The sequence below is a fragment of the Protopterus annectens genome, chromosome 3.part0 (assembly GCF_019279795.1).
Source record: "Protopterus annectens isolate FY-2018-M chromosome 3.part0, PAN1.0, whole genome shotgun sequence".
Lineage (NCBI taxonomy): Eukaryota > Metazoa > Chordata > Ceratodontiformes > Protopteridae > Protopterus > Protopterus annectens.
In genome coordinates, this window is record NC_056731.1 from 1773629395 (window position 1) to 1773657181 (window position 27787).

Genomic DNA, 27787 nt, shown 5'->3' on the forward strand with positions numbered 1-27787 from the left:
TTTTGTTTATCTCTATAATTAATTTCCTATTTGTAGTGTTTTTAATAGTTTTTGTCCTGTATGTTTATCTTTGCTTATGTTTGCTGGGGCTCTTTCCCCTTGGGTCTACATGAAAATGGGTTGCTTACTATCAGTGCAATGCAAGTACTTAATAACCTTTCCATTTTTACAATTATTTTGTATTGTGATTGTTATTTGTTTGTATATTGTCACTTTATGTTTGTTGGGGCTTTTCCCCTCGGGTCTCCACTGAAAATGGGTTTGTTTGCAAACTCATTTGGACTAACCCAGTTAACAAATGTGAAATAAATAAATAAATTAATTAATTAGAAATGTGAAAAGGAGCAAAGGATCTTAGTTACTGAGGTAGAGTGGAGAAGAGTTAAAGAAGACTTACATGATATCACCTGAGGGTAACATGTATAATAGCATATTTTATCAAGAATAGCTTATGTTCATCATATTGATCACTGCTGCAGAAGCCTTCTTTATATGAGGTTATAACCTGCCAAAGATATAATAGACGTCCAGCTTCCAAAGCTTCAGGGTACTTTACATGCACCCAAACTGTCACGCAGCTTGAGATGAGCTGACTAAAAGACAAGCCTGGGTGTGAAGCCCTTCAGAACTGTACTGCCACCAAAGATTATGTTCTTCTGAGGCTTTTGAGGATAGACAGTTGACTTTGGTTTTTCTTAGCTGGACAGATAGATTCCCTTTGGGGAAACCTTCCATTTGCTTAATTTTACTGATGTTTTATTACTTTCCTCTGCAGGAAAATTATTTTAAAGCTAGGAATGTTGTGTCTTAACAGATTATCTTAAGACTGTAACATACTTTTAAATGAAGCACTCATTTCTGTCAGTTTAAAAGTAGTAATGTTATGTTGTCCCTATCTTGCCTTCATTCTTGCTGGTTGGGTTGGGAGCTGATCCTCAGCTCAGATTCGGCCGTATTCTAAAGCTCAAGAGCTTCCACTGGCTCAAGGCTAGACCCTGTCCCAATATGCCTAGCGAGAGTTACTCAGATCTCGTTTGCCACTTGAAGCTTCGGGATTGCTGGCGACTGGCTCTGGCTAAGTTGTACTGTTCTTTTCTGCTTATTTTATATAAAATATTGTTTTTTCGTAGCATAGTTATCTCTGTAGGTCAGTAGAATCTGATGTTTGTCTATCCCTCTATCTACCGCCTTCTTAGTTGCTGTTTATTGTTGAGGCTGTCGTTTTCTTCTCCTCTCAGGTCTACTAGTCCCCTTCTACCTAACAAGTGAATCCATTTAAGTTAGAGGATTCGTCCTTTATGTTTAGCCCATTTAAGTTAGAGGGCTATCCCTTATCCCCTTTCTCTACTGTTGGTCTAAGGAGCTAGCCATTTGATTTAGAGGCATCTCCTTGGTTGGAGGAGTTGTAGTTTGACTTAGAGACTCTCTTCCTTCCGCTACTCTCCATTTCCTAAAAAAAAAAAATAAAAAAAAAACGTTTTGCTGTCTGTTTTTTGGCTGAGTGTTTCTTCCTTTTTGCTACTAGTAGCTGCGATCTTGTTATTGTACCTTGTTGTTGGTATCTTTACTGTTGGCAAATATGTCTAAGGAAGCATCAAAAGAATCCAAGCCTTCTGGATTCAAGAAGTGCGATTCCTGCACCCAAAAAAGGTCTCTGACTGATGGACATACTAGCTATGTATACTGTTTGGCAGCTGTTCACCTGCAAGACTCATGTTTTCTTTGTCATGGATTCAGCTCTAGAGTCCTGCAGGAGTGTAAGAATAAGCTAATTTTGAAAAGGGCCTTTTGAGGCATTGACAGAAGGGAGTCAGGCAGGAAAAACTGACAAACCTTCCAAGTTGGCATCTTTGTCACTTTTGACCTCGGAACCGTCGAAAGGATCCAAAATCTGTCGGGTCCGACAAGGCTTTATCTCCTTCGGTTCCATCAGTGTCCTCGGAACCATCTAGGATCCATAAAAGAACCAGGTCTCCCTCCTTGGAACCGGTGCATTCTGTACTACAGTTCCCACTTCTCCAGTCTGTGGCGGGCAGTCACTGATCATCCACCCATTCCTCTCGATCATCCAGGAGCCTTTTGGATGATGATGTGGAGAGGGTGGTGAAGAGGCTACTCAGGACACCGGCCTTGGCTAAAATTTTATCTCGCCCAACCGATATGGAAGTGGAGCCGACTGTCCAACCCACATTGTCAATTCCTCCTTTGACTCACTTGAGTTTGGAGCCAGACTGCATGGAGGTCATTGTGGTGGAACTATCACCCGAAAACCTCGGGTCTCTCGGGTCCGACATCATTTCCGATCCCATCGATACCACCTTCTCTCAAGTGATCTGGAGGCTGACACTCCCTCAGCAGCTCCAGGGGGGAGAGTGAGATCAGACCCTTGTCGGATCCTACTCTCCCACTCAGAGCTTCGGCACAGATGAGTTCACCGCCTACTTCGGCCTCGGAGCCATCACCCTTGGTTTGGGGGAGATGATCTGGCTCTTTGGAGATAGAGACTCTATTGGGCCGGGATCGTGGTGCATTCAAGATGATGAGGAGTGAGCTGTCCCCTCAGACCACTTCACCCTCGGCTCCAGTTGCTCCTTCCCCTTCCGGGCCAGTGTCCACCTCCGAACTACCCCTCTTCCCCAAGTGTAGGGAACCAATGCCCCAGGATGCCCCTTCAGGTGACCGCCCTCTTCTGAAACCTCTCCAGAGCACCCCTCGGAGAAGGTCCCTCGGAAGTGGACTTGTAAGAGGAAGAATTTGGACTCGCTTGAGTCTCTGACATCGGACACGGACTTGAAGGACTCAGAAGGGTCCCCACGGTCTCCATCTGAGGATGTCTCATTTTCAGACATCCTGGAAATCCTCAAGCAGAGTGGTAGCTGGAAATCCCTTTCCCCTTCTGAAGACGAGTCTGTGTACATGGACGCATTCGGTTCCCAACCCTCCACCTCTTGGGTGTCTCCACCTTTCGACCCGCTGCTAGGTGTAGTAAGTCGAAAGGCGTGGAGCTCCTCAGAATCTGTGGAACTAGTTCCATGGAGGCCCAATAAGTTTATCACTGCACCGGAAGACAAACCTTTTCTGACTAAGGGCATGCCAGTTGATGCTGTGATGGTTACGGCAACCACAAAGAAGGAATTAGCAGACACTTCTTCTTCTGTCCATCCGCCAAACAAGGATTCCCATACGATGGACAAATACGGGAAGCATATGTTTTCTTCAGCGGCCTTTACCCTTAGGTCACTGAATTATTTGTCCCATTTTACTCGTCTCCAGAGGGATCTCTTGAAAGAGCTAGGAGATACCCTACAGGATCTTACAGCTGCGGGAGCTTCAGACAGCTTCCCAGCTTGCGACCATATCTTCTGTAGTTAATTCTTCCATGTGGCTTATCTCCTATGCAGCCGGGCAGCAGGCACAGGAATCGCCTTACAGAGACATTCCTTGATGCGCCTTTGTCAGTTCGTGTAGCCCTTCAAGTCCTCCTTTACCAACACCCTATTTGATGGCTTGTCATTGTTCGGGCACAAGGTAAAAGAAACTCTTACCAGGTGCGAGCAACACAGCAAAACTCTCTCTGCCATGGAAGTACATTTCTCTGTGCCTACTAGACCTTATCCCAAAGGTCAAAAAGGTGGGAAAATGTGGTTCCAGAAATCCCAGGGAACTTCGCCTGATGCATGTGGTGACTTTTCTCCCAGGGGCAGAGGGGGAAACAATAATGGGAGATGCTGCCCTCGCGGCAGAGGGGGTCTGCAGAGTCAAGGCAACAGAGATACGTTCTCTGGTAGGCCCTTCCAGTGCTCCTGAAAGGAGGCCTGCCTGTCCACCTCTGGAGGCAGTTGGGGGCAGATTGTCACTGTACTCAGAAGCCTGGCAAATTATCACAAAAGACACATGGGTACAGTCGGTAATATCCAGGGGATACAGTATTTCTTTCTCCATGCCACCTCTTCCCAGAAAACAAAAATCCATCCCAGATGTGACAACCAATCTAAGGGAACAAGCAACCCTAGAAGTTCAAAGGTTGCTAAAAAAATGAGTCATCCAAGAAGTCCCTGCAGACCAAATCGGATCCGGAACTTACTCAAGATTCTTTTTAGTTCCAAAGAAAACAAGGGACTGGGAGGCCCATTTTGGATCTCAGCAGACTCAACAAGTCTGTCAAGAAGACAAAGTTCTGGATGGTGACACTGCAGTCCATATACCCTTTCTGGGAAATGACAATTGGATGTGCTCCATCGATCTTCAGGATGCATACTACCATATCGAGATGGACAGACGGTCCAGGAGATATCTACGCTTCTGGCTGGGAGCCAGTCGCTACCAGTTCAGAGCTCTGGCCTTTGGTCTCATCACAGCCCCCAGGGTGTTCACCAAATACATGGCAGTAGTCATGGCTCACCTGAGGCGTCTAGGATTCTGGGTGTTCCCATATTTAGATGACTGGCTCCTTACCGCCACCACTGAGCATTGACTAACCGAGGCAAGGGACATGACAATTCACCTCTCCTCACAGCTAGGCATCACTATAAATTATGAAAAATCTGCCTTGTTGCCCTGTCAGTATATTTCATTTATAGGAGCAGATTTAGATACAAAAGACATGATGGTAAAATTGCCTCAGGAGAGGACATCAACCATTTGATGACAGGTTTCAGTCTTAATCAGGAGAAAAAAGATTCAGGCAAGATTTGTTCTCAAAGTCATGGGCTGAATGGAGACAGCAATAACACTAGTTCCCTTGGCGCGCTTTCATGTGAGGATATTACAGTGGCTCCTATTTGCTCAATGATCCATGTAAGATCTACCCATATCACACAAAATTCTCATTACGGAGACCTGCAAGAAGGATCTAAAATGGTGGCTTCAGTCTATGCAGGTGATGATAGGCAGGCCGTTCATCCCACCCCAACCAGTAGCCACAGTGACCACGGATGTTTCCCAGATAGGGTGGGGGGGCATTATCTGGGACAGACTGTTCAAGGAACTTGGCAACAACACGAGTACCACTTGCACATCAACGTCCTAGAGATGAGTGCATTGCTTCTGGCATTGGAAGCACTCCAGGGCTCTCTACCTACGGGGACGATCACAATTCAAATAGACAACATGTCAGTAGTATAGTACATCAACAAGCAAAGCAATCATGGCAACAAGGCAGAATATAAACTCCACCAACTGGATGTTCATAGCCAGTTACCTTTTTACTTGCACAGGACAAAAGAATTCAGAAAATCTGCCCATTTTTTTGTATCCTTTTCAGAAAACAGAAAGGGAACTTCAGTCTCAAAAGTAACTTTATCAAAATGGCTTTCAGACACCATCACTTATGTCTGCAATTTACAGAGCAAGCAGTTGCCAGGAAAAATCTGAGGAGAGACAGCTAGGGCTTTATCTACCTCTACTGCCTTTCAGGCTAGACTGCCTTTGGACTCAATTTGTGCAGCAGCGACTTGGGTTAATCCTCATACCTTCATCACTCATTACAAGGTAGATGTGGCTTCCCGGTACAGGGCATCCATTGGTTCCATGGTCCTGAAGAGTCTATTCCATTGAGCCACCCAAGAAGAAGGTGGTGAGGGCGCAGTCCCAACCAGCAAGAATGAAGGCGAGATAGGGACAACATAACATAAAGAAGTTATGTACTCACCTTAATGTTAAATGTTTGTTGTCCTTGATCCTGTCTTCCTTCTTGCATCCCATCCTCCTTCCCATCCTCCTTCCCCCTTCCTGGAAGATCAAGAGGAATTAGCCATCATTTGGCTACATAGGCTGTGATTACCCTTCCTGCCTTATGAGTTGGATAGACTTAGAGTTCTTTTACTACTATCTTGGTGGGATATATATATCTATATATATATGTATAGATATATATACATACATACATACACACACACACATATATATATATATATATATATATATAAAATTTATGTACATGTCTATCTATATTTGCATATTATAGTCTAGTGTTATGGGTTATCACAGATGAGATCTGGGTAACTCTCGCTAGACATGTTGGGATAGGGTCTACCCTCGAGCCAGTGGAAGCTCTTGAACTTTAGAATACGGCCGTGTCGGATCTGAGGATCGTCTTCGAACCCAACCAGCAAGAAGAAAGGTGAGATCAAGGACAACAAACATGGAAATGGCGAGTACATAACCTCTTTTTATCTAACTAATAAACTATTTTTTGTGGAGAAATTCTATTTATTTTAAGGTTGTAGGCCTACCATTGTGTCTGAAAATGCTTTTTATTGTTTTTTTCTGTGAAAACAAGAAGGTAACTTTTGTGGACTGGTAGTTTTACTGGCATTGTTTATTGTTTCCCCCAGGACAAAGGCACCATTTTCTGCTTCTCCATGGAACAGATTGTCTTACACATGGCCGGTCCTTCAAGCCATAAAAAGAAAATGTTAAGCAAGCAGCCATTGCCACAACAGTAGCCTGGCAATTTGCCTTAGTTGTTGGTGGGTGACTCTGCTGTGGCCATTTTGTACCTCAGACCTTTCATCTTTTACCCGGGATTCCTCGGGTGTAGCAGCTATAGCCACTATGGACTGGAGTTTAGCCACATCCTCTGTGGCTGTTGGGATCACCTCAGTGGGCAAGGGAGAACCACCATTGCTAGTCCTGGGAGAGGTAAGGTTTTCCTGTTGTGTCACAGTATTGTACCCATTCCTGGGAAGCAGCGGCTTTCAACAGTAACACAGTTGGCCCCTTTTTTTCCTGTCAAAAAGAAACAGAAAACCAAGCATGTATCTACTTCTCCCCAAATTTCTTTGAATAGGAGTAATATACTGGGACTGGCTCAGGGTTTGATTTGGGCTACTGATCTTTCTTGTAGACTATTTTCTGGTAAAATAAAGAGAGATGACTGCTTTCCTGAAAAGATTTAAGATTCTGAATCTGAACAGGAAGATGCAGGGTGGATTCAGGGTTTTGTCCTCATATTTCTGATTCAGACTCAGAGGAGAGCTCTCTTTCTAATTCTCACTGTTAGGTTTTCTCTTTCTCTGAGACTATTGCTAGAATGTCCCAGTATTTTCAGTGGGAGAACACTGAGGTTTCTCAGTCCCTCAAAAAACACTACAAGTTGTTGCAGAGGGATTTTCCAGAATGTACACCCATTCCTACTGTCCTGTCTGCTTTAGAGGATGTGTGTCTTCCTGCCTGCAATTTTCCTAATAGTTAGCTAGCTGTCCCTAAAAAGGCAGATAGGGTTATATAAAGTTCCTTAGTCAATTTTTTATATACTGTTCCCAAACCTGACCCAGCAGTTATAGCCGTAGTTGACTTCTTTGCTGCTAAGCACGTAGTTAATTCCAGTCCAACCCTTTCTAATAAGGGTGGGAAAATTATTGTTAGGTATGAGTGAAAAGTATATATTTCTGCAACTTGAATTTCAGAATTTTAAATTGTCAGGCTCATATGTTGAAGTTTATTCTGATATAGTTTGAAAGTATGAGGAATGCTTTATCTACAATTTCTTCTTGTGAAGACGAATCTGTTTTAAATAACTTTCTTCTGTTGCACAGGTCACTACTCTTTGTTTGCAGTGTGTTTATAACTCTGCCGATACTTCTTTCAGTGCTATGCTTTTAAGGAGATTTGCTTGGCTGCATTGTCAGGAACTTCCAGATGATGTTAAAAATGAGATTTTAAATCCTCCCTTGGATGGAGATTTAGTGCTTGGCCCCTCTGCTGCAGAAATGATTAAGAAGTATGATGAAAGGGGAAAGCTGATCCAGGGAATCTGTAAGATTTTCAGCCCTCCTTTTCCAAAATTGTCCAAAGGATTTTCTTTCTCCTCATCCAGTTTTGGAAAAAACAGAATGAACATCTGAACAGAATTCAGGTAAATGGACATTTAACATGAATTGACAAGGAGATTCTAAAAAGAATTCTCAAATCTCCCAAAACCAAGGACATTCCAACTAGTCTGGATGACTGTTCGAGACCTTGTGACCTCCCTCCCATCCTGGCCCTCTTTCTTTTCCAGAAAGTCTGAATCTCCATTTTTCTATTTGATAACAGATTATTTAGACAAATGGGTAATGAAAATCATTCATTTAGGGTTACAGATGTCAGTGGAGGGAAATTTCTTCTTTCCAGGCAGTCATTTCTTATCCTGAAGATTAGCCTGTTTTGTTTTCACCTGTTTATAACATGCTGTCCCAAGAAGTGGTAGAACCAGTTCTTCCTTCCCATGTGGAGAAGGGGTTGTATTGAAAGATGTTCCTAGTCTCAAAGAAAGAAAATACTTGGAGACCAGTTCTCGATCTTTCTTTCCTAAACATGGTTGTGATGGTGGGCAAATTCAGAATTACGTCACTTCACAACATGTTGCCTCATACCTACTGTTGCTCTTTCAGGTTTCCTGGTAGCACTAGACTTATCACATTCCTACTTATCCAGACTTAAGGCATTTCTTAAGGCTTTTGTGTGTCTGGATGGATCACATTATCAGTTCCTTGCCTTACGTTTTGGAATATCTGCTGCACCAGAAATGTTCAGAAAGTGTCTAGCTCCAGTTATAGTTCATTGTGGTCTACAAGGTATCCACTTTTTTCCATACTGAGATAATTTGCATTTCTTTGCAGAGTATTTTTCAAAATATCAGGAATAAATCTCTTGGGTGAGAGATCTCTTGCAGAAGCTGAGATTCCAAGAGAACATTCAAAAGGCTTTCTTGACTCCTTCACAGAGGATTGTGTTCCTGGGATGTCAACTAGACAACTCAGTTCAAAGAGCTTTTCTTCCACAGGAAAAAAATACATCTTTATTTAGATCTGTTTTTTTAGGTTTTCCACTTAGGCTTAAGTCAGTGTGAGGAAATACCTTGGGATTTTCTGTCTCACGGCATCTATGATTCTCATGATACCCCTGGCAAGACTCCAGCATCAACACCCTTTTATCTATGTGGATCTCAGTACTGGGATTTGTCAGAAGTCAAGTCATTTGGGGGAAGAGCCTGAATGGCTAACTGAAGGCAGCAGATTTTCAGAGCTCCATAAACTAGTATAGAATACAGGAAATAAATTATTTTTTTCGAATAAGAACACTTTGAATAGACAGATAAAAGTCTAAAATAACAAACTACAAGTTTTGGTGAATTTCTGTAAGAAATTTCCTGTCAAATTATATTGGAGACTATTAACAATTGAGAAAATGAGTAACCTGAAGATCTGTCATTCTGAGCTAACACTAAAAAAGGAACTTCAACTGGTGACTACTACACTACAAGAACTATCACTGAAAATGGATGATTTTAAGGTAAATCTGCAAAATCAAAAAGAAAACTGCCAAAAGCAAACAGATGTTTTCAAAGAAATGCTTCAGCAACATCAGACTAAAATAACAACTATTCAAACTTCTTTGAGTGACATTGAAGGAAGGCTCAGATAAGAGGAAATCCAAAGAGACTTTCTTCTGAAGCAAAGTACTTGACTTATAAATAAAGTAGATGACTTGGAAAACAGGGAAAGAAGGTCAAACATCAGAATATTTGGCTTGCCTGAGAAAACAGGAGGAGGAAATATAATTTCCTTTTTAAACACATGGATTCCTGAGGTTTTAGATCTTAAAGAAGGCTTTTCATTTGGTATTGAAAGAGCTATTTGAGCTTTGAGAAATTCAGCTTCAGCTACAGTTTCAACTTCATCTTCTACGCCACCCAGGTCAATTATAATAAAGTTTTTATCTTTCATGGACAAAGAACTGGTGTTAAAAACTATGTGGAGAAAAAGCCCTATAAAATACAACCAAAACACAATAAGGTTTGATAATGACTATTATGCTAAAGTGCTGGAACAAAGGAAAAAGGCATGGCCACTAATTAAGATTCTAAAACAGAACAATATTAAAACTCGGTTGACTTTTCCTGCAAAAATTAAAATCCTGCACCTAAATGAGCTGAGAACCTTCAACAACCTGGAAGAAGCTTTATTATTTATCAAAAACAATAATATCATATATATTCCAGAAGATATGGATTAGACATCTCCATCCCTGAAGAAAACCACTGATAAGAACACCTGGACTGATCTAAAAAAAGAAAAACAAACAAAGAAAAAATCTAAAATAGCAGTTTCTACAAAGTCTCTCAAAGTATCTACTACAACCTAATTGTTAATGATACATGTACCAGATTTAAAACTTTAGTGTAAACTATATTCTTGTATATATGTGTAATAAATATATGTATATACACATACAGGGAAAGGTATGCGTTTGTATTCTTCTCTTATGCATTATTTGCTATACTTGATTTTATATAATAATAATAATAGTTGTATGTCTTTAGTGTCCTCTCTTTCTTCCTTCCCTTTCTGTCTTACCTTATTTAATTTATAGTAACTTGATCAATTATTTCTTCCAGATAAACTAAAATGAGTTAAAACCCTAATAGTCGTTTCATTATGTATCTCTCATGATTCTTATCAAACAATAAGTAAATGACAGATTTCCGTTAACTAATACAGTAATATTTAAGATTAGCAGTGATAGTTTTTTTATGCTAGTAACCTCTTGTTTAGATTGTTGCTTGTTATTAAAATGAGTGAATGAACGATGTTAAAGAAAATATTCCTTTAAATGATATAGAAGCGTGATGTGCTATTCCGATAAATACTTGTATTCGTATTAGAATAATTCGTCTAAACACTGTGATTGAGTTGTGTACTGTGTTTCACACATATAGTACATGCATGACACATATGCCCTTAGGAAAATATATTTAATGCATCTAAATACAAATAGTAAACTTAACAGTGTTTGGATTGAAGCGGGAATGGGCTTCTGTTTACATGAATTGCCACGACACAATGACTCATTGTTTAGAGACGCATTCATTTGCACTTGTTCCGGTTGCCGTTAAGGGCTGATTAATCTCGTGCGAAGATTGTCTCTCCATTTTGTTGAAGTTGCTAGAGAAAACTGGGATTAAGTAATAACTGAAAAGAGTAACAAGCAGGTAAGACTGGTTTAGAGAGACTGAGAAATTTCAGGCATTGTCCATGTGTAGTACGAGTAGTGCTGGCAGTAATGGGTGATCACATTATAACTGAACAACGGATTTGTAGTAGTGTTACAGCAACGGCATGAGATATGGCTGCATAGTGATGGTGAATGATAACTTTCTGATGGTTTTGGCATATTATGTGGTGCTTATTTGTCTATTTTGGTTTGGCAGGCTGTCTGGGACTTGAATGAGCCGGGAATGCTTGTTTGTTGTTTAGTATACACGGAACACTTGGTGCGAGGATATTCTTAGGTGGTATTTGCACTAAGAACACTGAAGAGAGAGAGGGAGGGAAGGGGGGAAAATGGATAACAGAGTGGTTTCGAGCTGGAAAGTGGTTGGACGGGGAAATTGTAGCTTGTGAGTGCTTAAAGGTGAAGCTTCTTAGAGTTTGAAAGGTTCGCGAGCTGGATAGTCAGTTAACGCTTCACTGTTCGTAACTGCTGTTTCTGTTTAGTGTTGCTATAGCAATAAGTAGAGAAAGCAGAGATTGGTTGTCACTTTACTCACGGAATTAGAGTGCTTAGTTTCAACAGCTATATCCATGGGTAGCTTGTGGTACTGCACCACTGGGCTGCAACCTTCCGCAAATAAAATAATTACTTTTCTTTTGCTTTATTTTGTGTGTAGTTTTTAATAGCTTATTTTTCTTGTTTCATTTATAAATGCACCCTCTTAGAGAATAAGGTGTTTATGCCTTATGTAGTCCTGCCATTCCAGGGATATAACATGCTATTCCAGTGGGGGCTGATTGGGATTGCTAGATGAATTGGTGAGTAGCCTTTCCCACTGGATCAGCTACATCAGGAGACTAGTGCTTGAGGCAGTGTGAATCAAAATGGAAAAACACAGGGAATGACTTGCAGGCAGGTCAGTGAAAGCAGGAACAATTGTTTTTTTAATTGGGTCGAAAGTTAAAGTCTACAAACTTCAGTGCTAGCCAACCTGAAGGACATTAAGATTTTGTTTTTAATATTGTGGGTGTGCGTCTTCACATTGGGGTTTGCAGTGTGTTGCACTGTTTGTTTGCATCGCACAACAGTAAGCTGAAGTACATCACTGTGGGCATTATCTGAGTATTCAGTCATTTGATCAAATTCAAAACTCTAAGGTGCACAAAGTCTATAAAGTGGCTGTGTGTGCATGTGTAGGGGGTTGAAATAAGTTACTGTGGCCATTATTATTATTGAAAATAGAGGTGAATGCACGTACACTAATAGAAAAAAATTGTAACATTTCCCATTGTTATTGTCATGCAGTACATGTTCTCTTTTAAACAAATTTAATTCACTCCATAATTACAAACATTGCTCAGTAAATTGCTCAGTTCCTGCCTGCCCTTAAACTTCACTCATACTCCTTATGAACATTACTTTGCATGTATTGTTCCTGCAAGTTCCTTTATTTCTGTGTAATTTGTTGTTTCTTTTTTCTAAACATCCCACCTACAGTTCTTTTATCTCCTTTATAATATCAGTACTCAATTTAAAGTTGGATTCATTTTTGATTTACATTTTTTGGTAATTGCTTTTTTGGCAGTCAATAGAATAAACTTAGTACGACTTTACAATGTCTAGGCTGTTCATATCCTGTGTCCCAACTCAAAAGACTCATTTCCTTAGTTACAGCCATTTGTTTCCCTGGCATTTCTGACAAAGCACTTTGTATTGAGTTTTTAAAATCTGCCAACTAAAAAAAAAATAAAAATTTCCCTATTGAAATGCTGTCAATCAAAATGCTGAGTGCCTACAAAAAAAAAAGACCAAAACTCCTGAAGAAGAGCATATCGTGAACAGTGCTATTCTCTTTTAAACCTCTTTTTTTTGTGAGCAAATCACACTGCACCCCCCACGTAGAGGACAAGCTCTGCACACTTCAACATCGGCATACCTTGAAGAAAAGGGGAATATTCCAAGAAATGGCCATCTTATACTTTAATATATGTAAGTCTAGCCATTCACCCTTCATGTATTGGGACTCTAGGAGGTCCCAGCATTTCAAACTGTTAAACAAAAACAAATTTCCAGTTACCTCTGCTTTTCTCATCATACGTCCTGCATTTGGTGTCTGAAAGAAAATTTCTCTGAAGGGTGCTTTTGGTATAAAATACCTATGCAAACCCTTCCAAGCAAAAATCCTAAACCTTCTGGACTTTGTTGCATATTTGGGAGCCATGGCCATGAGGATGTTGGAGTAATGTAGTCCACTGACCGCCACGCATTGCATCATAGCTGTAGTGTCTTCACTCTCCTGAATTTCTCTCAACAGTGCATGCAACAATTTCTCCTCATCCTACCTTGTTCCTTTTTGTAATGCTGTGATTTTCTGCATTGCTCTTTGTCTCTTTAAATTAGGCTTATTATTCTAAGGATGTATTCTTGTACCATATACTGTAATATCCTTTTAAACTTTCCCCAACCTTCCACAGTCACTTCCTGTTTTCCTTGTACATGTAGCTCTATATTTTCCTCCACCAACCGTCTAAAGAACCTATTCTGCAATTAGTAAGTAGGAAATCTTCACTAACAGTTCCTGAAACTGTAGCTTAATAACTTGTGCATGGTCTTAAAAAAGGATTGGAGTTAACCTAATCTCCATTACCAGCACCATGTGCTCTTTCTTTGTAAAACCCTTATCTATTTTGATCATCTAGAACACCTGGGAGAGTAGTGTGTATATTCTGTCCCTTTGTGCCCAAGGTTTAATATCCAAACATCTCTTAACCTCAGTAATAGCAGCTGTCCTTCACAAACGTTCTGTGTCTGTGAGAGGCAGATTTGTTTTGTTTCCGTCTGGGATGTCTTGGAATATGGGACTATATTACTTCAGAGAAGTTACAGTTCAGTGAACAGCATTTCATCACAAATGTCGTTCATCGAAATTCACTCTAGTGGGGCTGCACCCCCACAGACCCCAGCAATTACATATACCAACTCCAAGATCACACTACAGTGGGGAAAAGGCAAATTTCCCAATCCTCACTGTACTGCAGTCTCAGTATGAACAGTTTGACGAATGGCATGTTAAATGTTAGTGAACCGAAAATGCTGTTGCTGAACTGAATTTTCGGTGAAGTGATATAGACCCTTGGAATATCATGTTCAAGTCGCCCACTATCAGAAACAGACACTCTTGAAAATTAATAATCTGTAAAAGATTGTATGGAAATGTTGCATTGTAAGATTCAAACAAGGCCTTAGTCCTCAGTAGAGATAATTACAGGCCTCTGTCTGTCTTTTTTTTTTTTCAGTTTTGATTTACCATAACTTCAAAGGCAAGCAACTCTTCTGCTGCCAGCTCTATTCTGAAAAAATGTTTTCTTTCTTCTTGATCTCATATTCCGAATATCAACTAATAACTAGTTGGTTTTAGTACTCTTGTCATGAGAAACAAAATCAATATCAAGCAAGCTACTTATTTCATAATTTTTCAAATATTTAAAAATTCAAATCGGATCACCCTGCAGATTCTGATTAATGGTATTTAATTTGTTTGCTCAGTCTTTCTTCATGTGAGATGTCTTTAAGACCCCCCCCCCAATCTGTGTAAATAAAGACATTTTGGCTCTCTCCTACCTATTATATGTTCTAGAATAACATTGAAACCTGAGTTGTGCCCCATTAATGGTCTAACTGTTGTTTTATAAATTGGAATCATAACTAATTCATTCCTAGAAGTAGGTGTTCTCATAATTGTATTTAGTACTGTGTATCTTCCTTATAATCTTATTCAGATACATTCAATTTTTAAATTATTAATTACAATTCCCATGTCCTCATAATTAGGGCTATCATGTACAATGATAGCATTTAAAATATATATAGATAACAATTATTTTCTCTACCTTATATTTTAAGAAGATAAAATTCATCTCATTAATTTTTGGACTCTGTAATAATAGAATCCAAATATGTTTTAATTATATGTTGTTCAAATACAACCTTAACAACTCTGGCGACCTTTACATAATCTGCAAATTTCCCTACCTAGCATTTATGAGTGACAGGGAAGGTTGACATAAGTACAAGAAAATGTAAGAGTCCAAAACTGATCCCTGAGGGACATCTGTTAAGATTTTAAATTCTGTGTGTCTGTGTCTCATGATGGTCACTCTTAAAGACTTATTTGTTAAACATTAATAATCAAATTTATATTATAACCATTAAATTGCCATCTTAATAATGTGTTGATGATCTTATGTGGAACTGTCAAAAGCCTTGGTAAGTCCAAACATTTAGATCCATATCCAAGGCTTTGACTGCATCAGAATAGAAGGCAACAAGGTTTGTAATTGTAGATTTTCTCAAAGAAAAGCCATGTTGATATATATCATAATATAAGTAATCATCTATGTTCAGCATTAGTGAGACCAACACTCATAAACAGCCTATAATAGTAGAAAGGCTAATAGGCCTATAATTTTCAGCAACTGATGGTTCACATCCCTTATTCATAGCAATCACTAGAACAGTTTTCCATTGCCTGGGTACTATTCCATGTTCCAAAAATTGTTAGAATAAATATAACAAAATATTCACAATACTATTAATAGAAGACAGAAATAATCATTTTATATAATCTGATCCAGTGGCTGAATTTGATATATATTTGACAAAGCCTTTACAACCATTTCTAAATTTGTTTGTGAACAAACATCCAACTCCCTAATTTTATTTATCCTAATAATGTTATACGAGTTATCCCCCACAAATTCACCAAAAGAATCCGCAAAATGTTTCATTTGGGCACTAACTTCTGTTATTAACTTTCCATCATATGTTAAATTATTGTTCAAATTCACAACTTTATTCAGTTTTCTCTCGTGTTTATAAAATATTTCTTATTATCAGACACTGTGCAACCAAAATTTTATTTGTAAATACATTTTGACCCCCAAGCATATTTCTGAACATTTACTATTTGTCCTTAGGTGTAAGTAGATCACTGCCACTGTGATCCTGTGACCTAAGTATTCTTCCTGGAATAATGCATAACCCCTGTCCTGGTCCGTAAGTTTCCTCCTCAAAGTTATTGATGTGAATGTATATTTTGGTATAAATACTTTTCTTCTTGCTTCAATTTGTTGAACTTGGCAAGGATTGGGAATATTATAATGACAACTTATTCTATTCCTTAACATCTAGGTCTCTGCTACACCTATCACTCAAACTATGTTGAAAATTCTTCTTCTTTCGGCTGCTGCCATTAGGGGTCACCACATTGGATCAGTGGTCCGCAGAACGAGTGGCAGCAAAGTTTTACGGTGTTGAGTTGCCATCCCGGCACCCAACCTTCCTTAGAAGGCATATACATGTGTACACACACACACACACACACACACACACACACACACACACACACACACACCTAGAGCCAGTTTAGAATGTCCAGTCCACCTGCAGCATGTCTTGGGAATGTGTGAAAAAACACAGTACCCGGAAGAAACTCATGTGAACACAGGGAGGACGTGAAGACTCCACCCAGAAGGCACTCCAGGCGAAACTTGAACCAGAGAACCTCATGCTGTGAGGCGACAATGCTAACGACTGCACCACTGTGCCACCCTTTATAAACTATGTTGAAAATATGGTTCCTATTTACAGGATTAGTTAATCCATTCACATTCCAGTTTACCTCTTGTAAATACCCCCCCCCTTTTAGCTAAAGCTACTTTTTTCTCCTATCTTAAGATTTCCATCTAATTTATTTTCTTCTTCAGTTCCTGCTTAACCCTCTGTTGTCTCATTTTCTCTTCCTGGCCAACTTTTATTAACTCATTGTCTCATAATTTGACCTAGCTTCCCTTCTATATTTTCACTCCTTGCCCTCTTTTTTGCACTTATTTGCTGTTTCTCCATTTAACATAACATCTGCCATGTCTTACCATAACCGAACAGTGTTTTTGTCCCCAGTTGAGTACACACTGTGTATACCTTATCTTTACCACTGCAGAGATGGCTGCAACTGCTTGTTGCTGTGTGACATCTGCGAATCTGCTATGCTAGACCAGACATTATTTTCCCTTTATACCCTTAAGTCAGTGTTTTGCTTTACAAAATGAGTCAATCTTGCTGTTATCCCTTAAAGTCTTGATTCCTACTTGTCAAGTTCTTTCTTTCTGGTATTGAATGATCTACTTTTGTGCTTTTGCACAGCTGATCTAGTTCAGTCTCCCCGAAGCCATTCTCGTACTTCAGCCTGTCTACAGACCACTCTTTGGCTTTTCCTATTTTCCCTTGTTTACTTGTTATCTTACAGGATCTCCCCCCTATCCATTGTCTTTTCTGTTCAGTTAATTAATACCTCATTGTTCTTATTTATAATCCTCATAGAACCATCACACACCTGAAGCAACTGACTGCCTTCCTTCTGTAATCTAATCATCATCTTCTTTCGGCTGTTCCCGTTGGGGGTCGCCACAGCGGATCATCTGTTTCCATTTCTTCCTGTCCTCTGCATCATGCTCTTTAATACCAACCGCCTGCATGTCCTCTCTCACCACATCCATAAACCTTATCTTAGGCCTTCCTCTTTTCCTCTTACCTGGCAACTCCATCCTTAGCATCCTTTTCCCAATATACCCAGCATCCCTCCTCAGCACATGTCAAACCAACGCAATCTCGCCTCTCTTGCTTTGTCTCCAAACTGCCCAACCTGAGCTGACCCTCTAATATACTGATTCCTAATCCTGTCCATCCTAGTCACACCCAGTGCAAATCTTAACATCTTTAACTCTGCCACATCCAGCTCTGACTCCCGCCTTTTCGTCAGTACTACCATCTCCAGCCCATATAACATTGCTGGTCTCACTACCCTCTTGTAGACCTTCCCTTTCACTCTTACTGGTACCCGTCTGTCACAAATCACTCCTGACACTCTTCTCCACCCATTCCACCCTGCCTGTACTCTCTTCTTCACCTCTCTTCCACACTCACCATTACTCTGAACTGTTGATCCCAAGTACTTAAACTCATCTACCTTTAACAGCTCTACTCCCTGCATCCTCATCATTCCTCTACCCTCCCTCTCATTTACACACATATATTCTGTTTTAGCCCTGCTGACCTTCATTCCTCTCCTCTCTAAAGCATATCTCCACCTCTCCGGGGTCTCCTCAGCCTGGTCCCTACTCTCACTACATATCACAATGTCATCTGCAAACATAGTCCACGGGGCCTCCTGTCTAACCTCATCTGTCAACCTGTTCATCACCACTGCAAATAAGAAAGGGCTCAGAGCTGATACTTGATGTAATCCCACCTCCACCTTAAACGTATCTGTCACTCCCACCGCAGCCCTCACCAATGTCACACTACCCTTGTACATATCCTGTACCACTCTTACATACTTCTCTGCCACTCCCAACTTCCTCATACAATACCACAACTCCTCTCTAGGCACCCTGTCATATGCTTTCTCTAAGTCCACAAAGACATAATGCAACTCCTTCTGACCTTCTCTGTATTTCTCCAACAACACTCTCAGAGCAAATATTGATTGCATCTCTAGTGCTCTTTCCTGGCATGAAACCATACTGCTGATCACTAATCATCACCTCCCTTCTTAACCTAGCTTCCACTACTCTTTCCCATAACTTCAAGCTGTGACTGATCAATTTTATTCCTCTGTAGTTACTGCAGCTCTGCACATCACCCTTATTCTTAAAGATAGGTACCAAAACACTTTTTCTCCACTCATCAGGCATCCTCTGACTTTCCAAAATTTCATTAAACAATCTGGTTAAAAATTCCACTGCCATTTCTCCTAAGCACCTCCATGCTTCCACTGGTATGTCATCTGGGCCAACAGCCTTTCCATTCTTCATAGCTGTCCTTACTTCCTCCTTGCTAATCTGCTTCACTTCCTGATTCACTATCCCCACATCATCCAACCATCTCTCTCTCTCACTCTCTTTCTCTTCATTCTGTAATCTAACGGAGAACCTAAATTATGTAATTTCTACATTCTTAAATTCAAAATCCCAGAGTTTAACTCTCTTATATTTAACTCGCAATCTGTTATTTCTACTTCTGTTTCCCATTTAGTTTCACTCCTCTTTCCTCTTAGTACCTCTTTCTCAGATGCACTTAGTCTGAACTAAACCAGTGTGTGATCCTGCTGGTTAACCTTATAGTCTTCAGCTGTCTTCCTTCTAGTACTTTTCCCTTTTTCCCCTACCAGAGACTCCCTTCAGTATTTTCTTGCTTGACCTGCCTCCTTTTACTTATACGTTTGTCCAAGATTAATTTATTTGTCAGTGCTTGATTCCTTCCTGCTCCATTTTCCTGATATTGCTGTAAGCCCACCGTGTATTTCTTCCCTGTATCAGAACATACCAGCTGTCATGTGGACTACCCCCCCCCCCCATTCAACAGTGATGTTGCCCACCCCTGCATTACATACTTAACAATATGAATCCTTTATTGATTGTTTGGCCGTTGTTTTGTCAAAATTCCATACTTTCCTTGTTATATAATGTTAGCCAGTGCTATACACTATGAACAACATAAATTAGCATAAACAAAAACTAGGAGATAACGTACAAGTTCTTATTGTAACTTGTAGTTCTGTTAAGATTCTATTGTTTTGTTATTGCAGTTTGATCACTTAATTTCCCTATTTTTTTGGTAGTTGACCTTTGTATACTTTTCCCCCGATTTCATTTTCAGACCTTCCATTCCAGCTACCTGAGGAAGAGCTGCAGTCATCTGGTCTCGCAGTTCCCCCATACCTCTTTCTTTAATTTTCTGCAGAAAATCCACCCAAGTATTCAGTGCAGTGTACTTCTGAAATAGTAGAAAATGTTTGTAAGTCGAACAAATATAGTTGTTGAACCTGTTGCTTATCTCATGGTATTAGATCATCTTAGGCCGTTGAGCCACTTATAGTCCCTTCTCTATTCTTCTTAGTTGCCTTCAGTGCCTTCTCCAGGGTATCAAAGATTTTCACTCTTCCTGAAAAAAAAAAAACACCTAAAGGTTAATTTAATTATTTGTCAGTGCTGGGTACAACTGTTTGACTCCGTCTCTCCCAACATTTTATTTGGACAGGAATGAAGTTTTCATTCTTCTTTTTTTGCGTAAACTAAAAAGTCCATATCCACATAACTTTTCAGTTCCCTGTAAGATAGCTTATTTCCCAGCGTCAGGAGTATGAGTAGAATCTTTTCTATTTTACAAGTAGTGAATCTTAGTAGGATTTGTTGTGGTTTTCTCAGCCCTCCTCTTTGTGGAAACCATATGGCTCTGTTTGTTCTCTGTAAGCCGAGACATGCCTTATGGGGTGGGAGGTTGGCATAATAGTTAAGGTGTTTACCTTACAGACACAAGGTACCGGGTTTGATTCTCACATGGGGTAATTGGCTAGGCTTGAAATGGCCCAGAAGGGAGGTTAGCCTAGTACTAACCTATGACCCTATAGTGTAATTTCATTCCTTATAAAGGTCAGGAAGTTACCTCCCTCAAGAACATCTCTTATGCCACTGAATCTGAGATTTTTTTCAGTCTTCGTGGCCCATTAATAGTCACAACTATGCTTTTGGCACTTATCTTTAAGTAAGTCATTATTGCATATCAGCACCTGGATGTCATCCTATAGCTCATTGACTGCCTCTGTGAATTCTGTTATTTTGCTGTCTGTATTCTTTATATAATTATCTAAACAGACATTCCTCTTTTGTACTTCTTTAATGATTACCGGGGTAATTTCTTGCTTCTCTCCCTGTTCGTAATTTGATTCTGCTACACTTGCCAACTCTACCAGATTGCGCAGTTGGGCAGACTATTATCTTTTCTCACTAGTTTCCAATTATTCATAAGCAAATTTTGTCACTACTTCTCTGAGATTTCTCTGTTATCTGCTGTTGCTGCACTATTTCACTGTTTTATTCTTTTTATTTGTGTTGGCCAGTGGAGAACTTAATTCTATGCCATTCTGACCATACCATATGGAAGTCCGTTTATGTAACAACTTGAGTACAAATCATAAATAGTAAGTTGTTTACATAGTTTACTAATTATGTAAAATTAATGCTGCTTAGCTATTCTTGAACACCCCCACACACATATATATGTGTGCATATATATGTATGTATATATATGTATGTATATATATATATATGTATATATGTATGTATATATATATATATATGTATATATATATATATATATATATATATATATATATGTATGTATATATATATGTATGTATATATATATATATATATATATATATATATATATATATATATATATATATATATATATATATATATATATATATATATATATATAGAGAGAGAGAGATTCAAGTGATGCCAGGATTTTTTTGTATATTTTGATTTTTAAGTCTTTTACCACTACAGTTGTTTGTTTGGTTTAGCCAATCCATTTGAATTATGTTCCTTCCCTAGTATGTTTGACAAATATACTTCTTTAAGGCTGCTTTGTTATCATGTGGACCATGCTTATTTCTCTGACTTCCTAATTTAGTAAACATGTAACTGTTACATACAGCGATCTGGCAGATGTCACCAGTGAAACATGAATTTTTTTTTTTTAGTTATTTCAGGGATTAAATCAATAATACTGAACTTACAACCTTTCAAAATATGAGAACAGTAGTATTATATTCATAGTTCTCAGCTGTCCTTGATTATGATAGAAAACTGTGATGTGTCTCAGTACTTCAATATATTCATCATAATATTTGTGATTTTGTGTCAGAGCAGTATGGAATTATGTCACTTAAACATCAGTCAGTGCATTTATAGATTTAATATTCTTCAGAAAGGTAAATGATGCAAATACATTTATTGTTACAGCTTTTTTGTGAATAATGTTTTTAAATAAAAGGTTCCTGTCCTAGACTCAGGGCCTTTGTCCTTATTTTTGGCTTGGTCCTTAATTATTGAGTGAGCAAGTTGAAAAAGCTGATTACACTAAGGCCTGTAAAGTGTTTGGTCCAATTCATTTTATAGACAAGATGTAGAAAGTTTTTGTCCCAAATGTATTTAAAATAACTGAAATGTCACTGTATGTCCAATGCTGTCCTGTGCTAAGTGTTTTAAGCACCTGTTCTAGAGATGATTTGTAATAACACAGCATTAGAACTTAACAGGAATAATTTTGGCAACACTGACTTCATGCTAAAGTCCATGACAATAGAGATATTTCTTGTCAGAGCTGCATTCATCTCTGTTTTTCAAATCAATGTTTTAACTTGTTGGACCCCGAAAACCCACAAGTCTCTCTTCATGGTCAGCTTTGGAGCAGGTCTGATGATGAGAGTTGTAGAGAGAGAGTGTGTGTGTGTGTGTATGGGGGGGGGGGTTTCTAAGCCTTTAACATATATTCACCAAATGTAGGAATGACCCCTGGGTTTACTTTGCCTTCAGTGCACATTGACATTGGAGGAGGAGGCTTCACCCTACAGGTTAACACCAGAAAGAAATACAGAAACTGCAAAGTATAAAGCATGATGATCGTTCATGAAAATTTCCTGATGTTTTACAAGAAAATTTTTAGAAAGAAAATATTTTTAGACTTTTCTCTAAATTTCACAGAAAGCATTGATACTACATTTAAGTAATCTTAATATCATATAAAGTAGTATAACTGACCAACATTGCACATAATTATTTTCATGTTATTACTGAAATAAGTTATTTCATTTAATGATGACATTTTTTTTCCTGCATCACCATGGGTATGTAAAAGATGGCAACCCTAATAGCTGACCACATATTTTGTTTAGCAGTACACTTGTAAGTGGTATTTTCTGTAACTACAACAGTTTTATAGAAAGTGGAATTAGTCTTAGACACAGAACAATGGATTTGTCATGCTCAAGGATTGTGGATTTGATGAAGCGTTGGCATTCTGTAGTATAACAAATCAAGGGGTAGCAATGCAACAGAAGTAGTAAAACGTAATGTATGAGGGCATTTGCACCTCAGTTTAAAAAAATCTACTAGCACAAATTCAAGAACAGATAGTTAAAATCTGTGTACTGTTTGTAAAATGCTTTCATAGGTAGGTACTGGGCTATCTGCCCGAAGGCATATATTAACCCAGCCACGTTGTGCGGTATTCACCGCCCCTTTGGTTAGTTCCCTAGGCCCTTGATCTAGCAGCTAAGTACCCTTGGCCCCTATCTAGTAGAGCTGTTGGTATGATCCCTAGTGTGAACTTTGTTATCCATCCACTCGTCAAGGTTCCTCTTGAAGAGTGATAGTGAGGGGCTCTGTCTTATGTAGATCGGGACCTTGTTCCATAGCAAAGGAAGTCTTTGCGAAGGGAATCTATCCCTCCAGCGTGTTCTATTCATTGTTGTGCTGAGATTTATACCCCTAGAGCGTGTAGCTCGAGTAGATTTGGTTTTGCTAAGATGGAGCATGTTCAACAGTTCTGGGTTGGACATGGCTCTGTATGTTGGACAGAGATCGCCTCTGAGAAGGCGGTATGCAACAGAGAAAAGCCTTAGTTTTTTCAGCTGTGCTGCATAGGGCAACTGTTTGAGGCCAGTAATCCTCTTAATGAGGTACCTCTGTGGTCTCTCCAGCTGCTGGAGATCCCTGGCCAGGTACATTCCAATTGGTGCATTGTCTGATGAGGGAAGAGTAGAGGTGCACCACTACATCCTTATATCTTGATGCAAACCCTTTCGTGATCAGATGGGTCACATAGAAGGATTTTCTAACCACCTTGGCAACATGGTTATCAAAGGAAAGCTGACTACCTACTTGGGTCCCTAGATCCCTTATTACTTCTTTAGATTTCAGGGGGTTACCTCCTATGTGGCAGTTTGCGGGTACTCTGTTTTTTCCAAAGGGGATTACTACGCATTTTTTAGCATTTAACTTGAGACCATGGCTTTGACACCATGCATCAGTCTCATTAAGGCCCTTCTGGAGGATATCCATGTCAGCCGGAGACTCTATTATAGCACCCAGTTTGCAGTCGTCCGCAAACTTGGTCAGCCACATCCCTTCAGTGCTTCCCTGTACGTCTGAGAAATATATGCCAAACAGGAGGGGCCCCAGGACAGAGCCCTGAGGCACACCACTTGATACTGATCTGGATTCGGACATAGATCCCGCTACTCTTACTTTGTGGGATCTGTCTGAGAGCCAGTTTGCAATCCATCTTGTGACGTAAGGGTTTATGCCCAGGTTGGTGAGTTTATCAATAATACCCGAACGGGGAATGGTGTCAAATGCTTTAGCAAGGTCAAGGTAAGCCGTGTGTACCTCCTTTCCCTTATCTATAACCTGAGTAACTGTCTCAAAGAAGTCCACCAGGTTCAGGAGGCATGATCTGATCTGCCCTTGATGAAGCCAAACTGTGTGGGGTCAAGTGTTTGGAGGTTCCCAATCTCTCCATTAATGAGTTCCATAATGATTTGCTCCATTGCCTTACAGATCAGACCGGTCAGGCTTATTGGTCGGTAGTTCCCAGGGTCGGTTGTGGGCCCACCTTTGTGCAGCGGAACCACCGTTGCTGTGCGCCATTCTATGGGCACATACCTTGTCAAGAGGCTGAGACTGAACAGGGTATTCATATGTGGGGTTAATTCATTTTGGAGCTCGTGTATGACACAGCCCAGGACACCATCTGGTCCCATGGAGGCAGTGTTTTTAGCTTTAGATAGAGCCTTATTAACCAATGTATCAGTAATAATTGGAGTTACACAATCCCCTGGAATAGTAATAGGCCCTGCAGGTGGTGAGGGGGGGGGGGGGGGGAATTTGCACTGAACCTGTCAGCCAAGATGTTGGCTATGTCAGTGGGGTCAGTGTATTTTGTTCCATTTTGTACTAGCTCAGAACAGACCTGAGCATTGCCGTTTAGGTTTTTGATGTAACCATAGAAGGCCTTATGGTTATCCTTGGCATCCTTGGCAACTTTCTTTTCAAAAATGGCTTTAGTTGACTTGATGAGGGCCCTCACTTTCTTACTAATGCTGATCAGGGATGATTTTTCTACTTGAGATTTGGCCTTTTTTTGTATAAGTCTCCTCCTTTTATTGTGTAGTTTGCTTATGGCCGGGGTCCACCAGACTGGTTTCTTCTTGCTTGAGGAAGGAGTCTTGGTTTTATTTGGGATAGCACAGTCCATACAATCCTGAAGATGTATATAAAGTGCCTTGGTGTAGGATTCTGCATCCTGGATATCATTATCCTTCTGCAAGGGAATAGTGAAGCTTTCCACTTCTGACGCAAATAGTTTGAAGTCTGCTTTGGAAAGGTTTTTTACGATGGTTTCTTTGACTGGGGGAGGTGGAGGGGTGAGTATGTTCAGGATTATCAGTTTGTGGTCTGATCTGACCAGAGAGGGTGTGATAACGGGTGTGGTACAATGGGCGCCCATATTTGTGATGACTAAATCCAATATGTTGTCCCCTCTAGTGGGAGAACATGCCAGTTGTTCAAGGGCATTTGAATTTATAAATTCTATGAACCGCTGGGCATAGGAGTTAGAACTTTGGTAGTTCGCCCAGTCTGTACCAGGGTAGTTGAAATCACCCAAAATTATGGTGTTGGGTAGGACCTTTATATTTTCCAATGCCTCAAGGAATGTTGAGTGAGCATCTTGGGACATGGTGGGCGATCTATAACAGGCTACGACTTGAAATGTGGATGTTATGTGATCCTATCTCGCCTACATTCTGACTGATGGGTTCGGAGCCGATCCCTCGGCTCCGACTCGGCACGCTTATGCCAAAGAGCGAAGTCTCTTATTGGCTGAGCTTACTATATCCCAGGATGCACCACTACCAGTCCCCCAGATCTCGTTTGCTGCTAACTAGCAAAGACGTGGTCTCGAGCTGGCTGAGCTAAGTAGTGTCTTTTCACTAACTTTTTCTGTCAGAAATTTGCTAATTCTTTAACAAAAGCTGTTTTAACGGCTACTCTGTGCTGTTGTGTGTGTTTTGAAAATTTTTTGTGGAAAATTTGTGTGTGATTGGTGTTTGTCTGGCTACAGGCCCCCTTGATCTGTAGGGCCTTCCCTGGCAGTCAATCCCTTTGAGCCTTTAGGGGTTCTTGGATTCCCTTAGATATATTTACTGTTGTATGTCTTCAGTTGGCCTTAATTTTATTGCGGGCTGTCATTCTTAACGGCAAGTTAATCTTTGTAGTGTCAGTCTATTTCAAAGAGTTTTGTCTGTGAGAGAGTTACTCAGTTCTACTTATAATGTCTCAGACTCCTAGGCCTTCGGGCTTTAAAAAGTGCTCTAAATGTAGTTTTAAAATGTCTATCACGGATGACCACTCTCTCTGTGTATATTGTTTGGGCGCCAAACATTTGCAGGAGTCCTGCAGCGTGTGTCACGCTTTTTCCTCGAGGGTCCTCCAAGAGAGGAAAAATAAGCTTATATTGAAAGGCCTTATAAAACCCTCTTTTGAAGAAGCTTTAGCATCCTCTCCTTCTCCTGCTAAAGAAAAGGGCGCCGGCTCCGACCAGTCCGTCGGACCCGACCGCCAAAAGACATAGACAGGCTTCTCCTTCGGCTCCAAGGACTTCGGAGCCGAGGGCGGAACGGTCTGCCTCGATGCCTCCAGTCTCGACTCCCCTGGCTTCGGAGCCGATGGCTGGGGCATCGGGAGGCGGGTCACCTTCATCGGCTCCACTGATCTCGGAGCCGATGAAGGTTGTCCGCTCAGACACTTCCTCCTCGGCGCCTAAGTCCTCCTCGGCACCGATGGAAACTGGTTTGTGCATTCCTTCGGCGCCGATAGTTATCGAGTCACCTCGGAGCCGGTCCCCTAGCCCCTTGGGGCCGTTGGAGAGGCCAACTCGAACCCGTTCAGTCTCCTCTAGGTCATCGAGGATGTCAGATTCGGACATAGGGTGCTCCAAAGACTGTTCCAGTCCCCAGTCTTTCAAAAATTTGTTTCGGCTCCGACCCAATTGGCTTCGGAGCCGATAGCCCATTCCATTGCCATTCCTCCTCCGACCGCTTCGGCTCCGTCGGAGCAGGTGCTGTTGGAGCCGGTGGAGATCCTAGGGTCGGCTCCGACCCTTACGCCAACCCTGGCCTTCGGGTCTGAGTTTGGCACGCGGACTTCTTCGGCCGGACCCGGGGGTGACGTTTCGGGACCAATGCTGTCTGTTCCGAGCCTCCCTCTCGGTGCTTCGGCTGCGGGACTTCCGTCTGCTATCATGGCTCCGGGGACCGGACACTCCCAGGATTCTGGGGGTCCGGCTTTCAGAGCTATGAGGAGTGCCTTGGCCAAGTCTTCTTCGGCCATCTCTACGGCTTTACCGGCACCTTCCCTGGGCGTGGAGACTGGGTCTTTGGCAGTTCCCCTGTCCCTAGGCAGCGGAGCCTCGGGGCTTGAGGTTACCCCCACTGGGGTTCCCTCCACCTGAGGGTTCTTCGGAGTTGTCTTCGGAGGAGCCCCAAGGAAGAGATCGTGCAAGAGGAAGCACGTGGACTCCCCGAGTCTCTTACATCGGACACTGATCTTGATGATGGGAGGGGTCCCCAAAGTCGTCCTCGGATGATGTCTCATTCGCAGACATTTTAGAGATCCTTAAACAACGAGGCGGCTGGATATCCAAACCCCCCTCTGCTGATGAGTCAGTGCTTCTCAAGGCCTTTGGGGCTCAGCCCTCCGCCTCCTGGGTGTCTCCGCCCTTGATGAGCTCCTGGACTTAGTTTGTCGGAGGCGTGGGAACATCCAGATACTGTGGAACCAGTGCCTTCTCGCCCTAACAAATTTTTGTCTGCCCCACCCGAGAAGGAGTTCTTGACAAAAGG

General features: G+C 40.9%; 1 protein-coding gene across 2 annotated transcripts in view; it reads left to right on the top strand.

Annotated features, from left to right (window-relative positions):
- The first annotated feature begins 10792 nt into the window (after window positions 1–10792).
- Window positions 10793–27787, top strand: part of LOC122797053 (polyamine-modulated factor 1-binding protein 1-like) — a 2450839-nt gene continuing 2433844 nt past the window's right edge. For both annotated transcript variants that reach the window (XM_044065829.1, XM_044065830.1), the window contains exon 1: window positions 10793–10975. The gene's annotated coding sequence lies outside the window, so the exon portion shown is untranslated. The remainder of the gene's footprint in view (window positions 10976–27787) is intronic.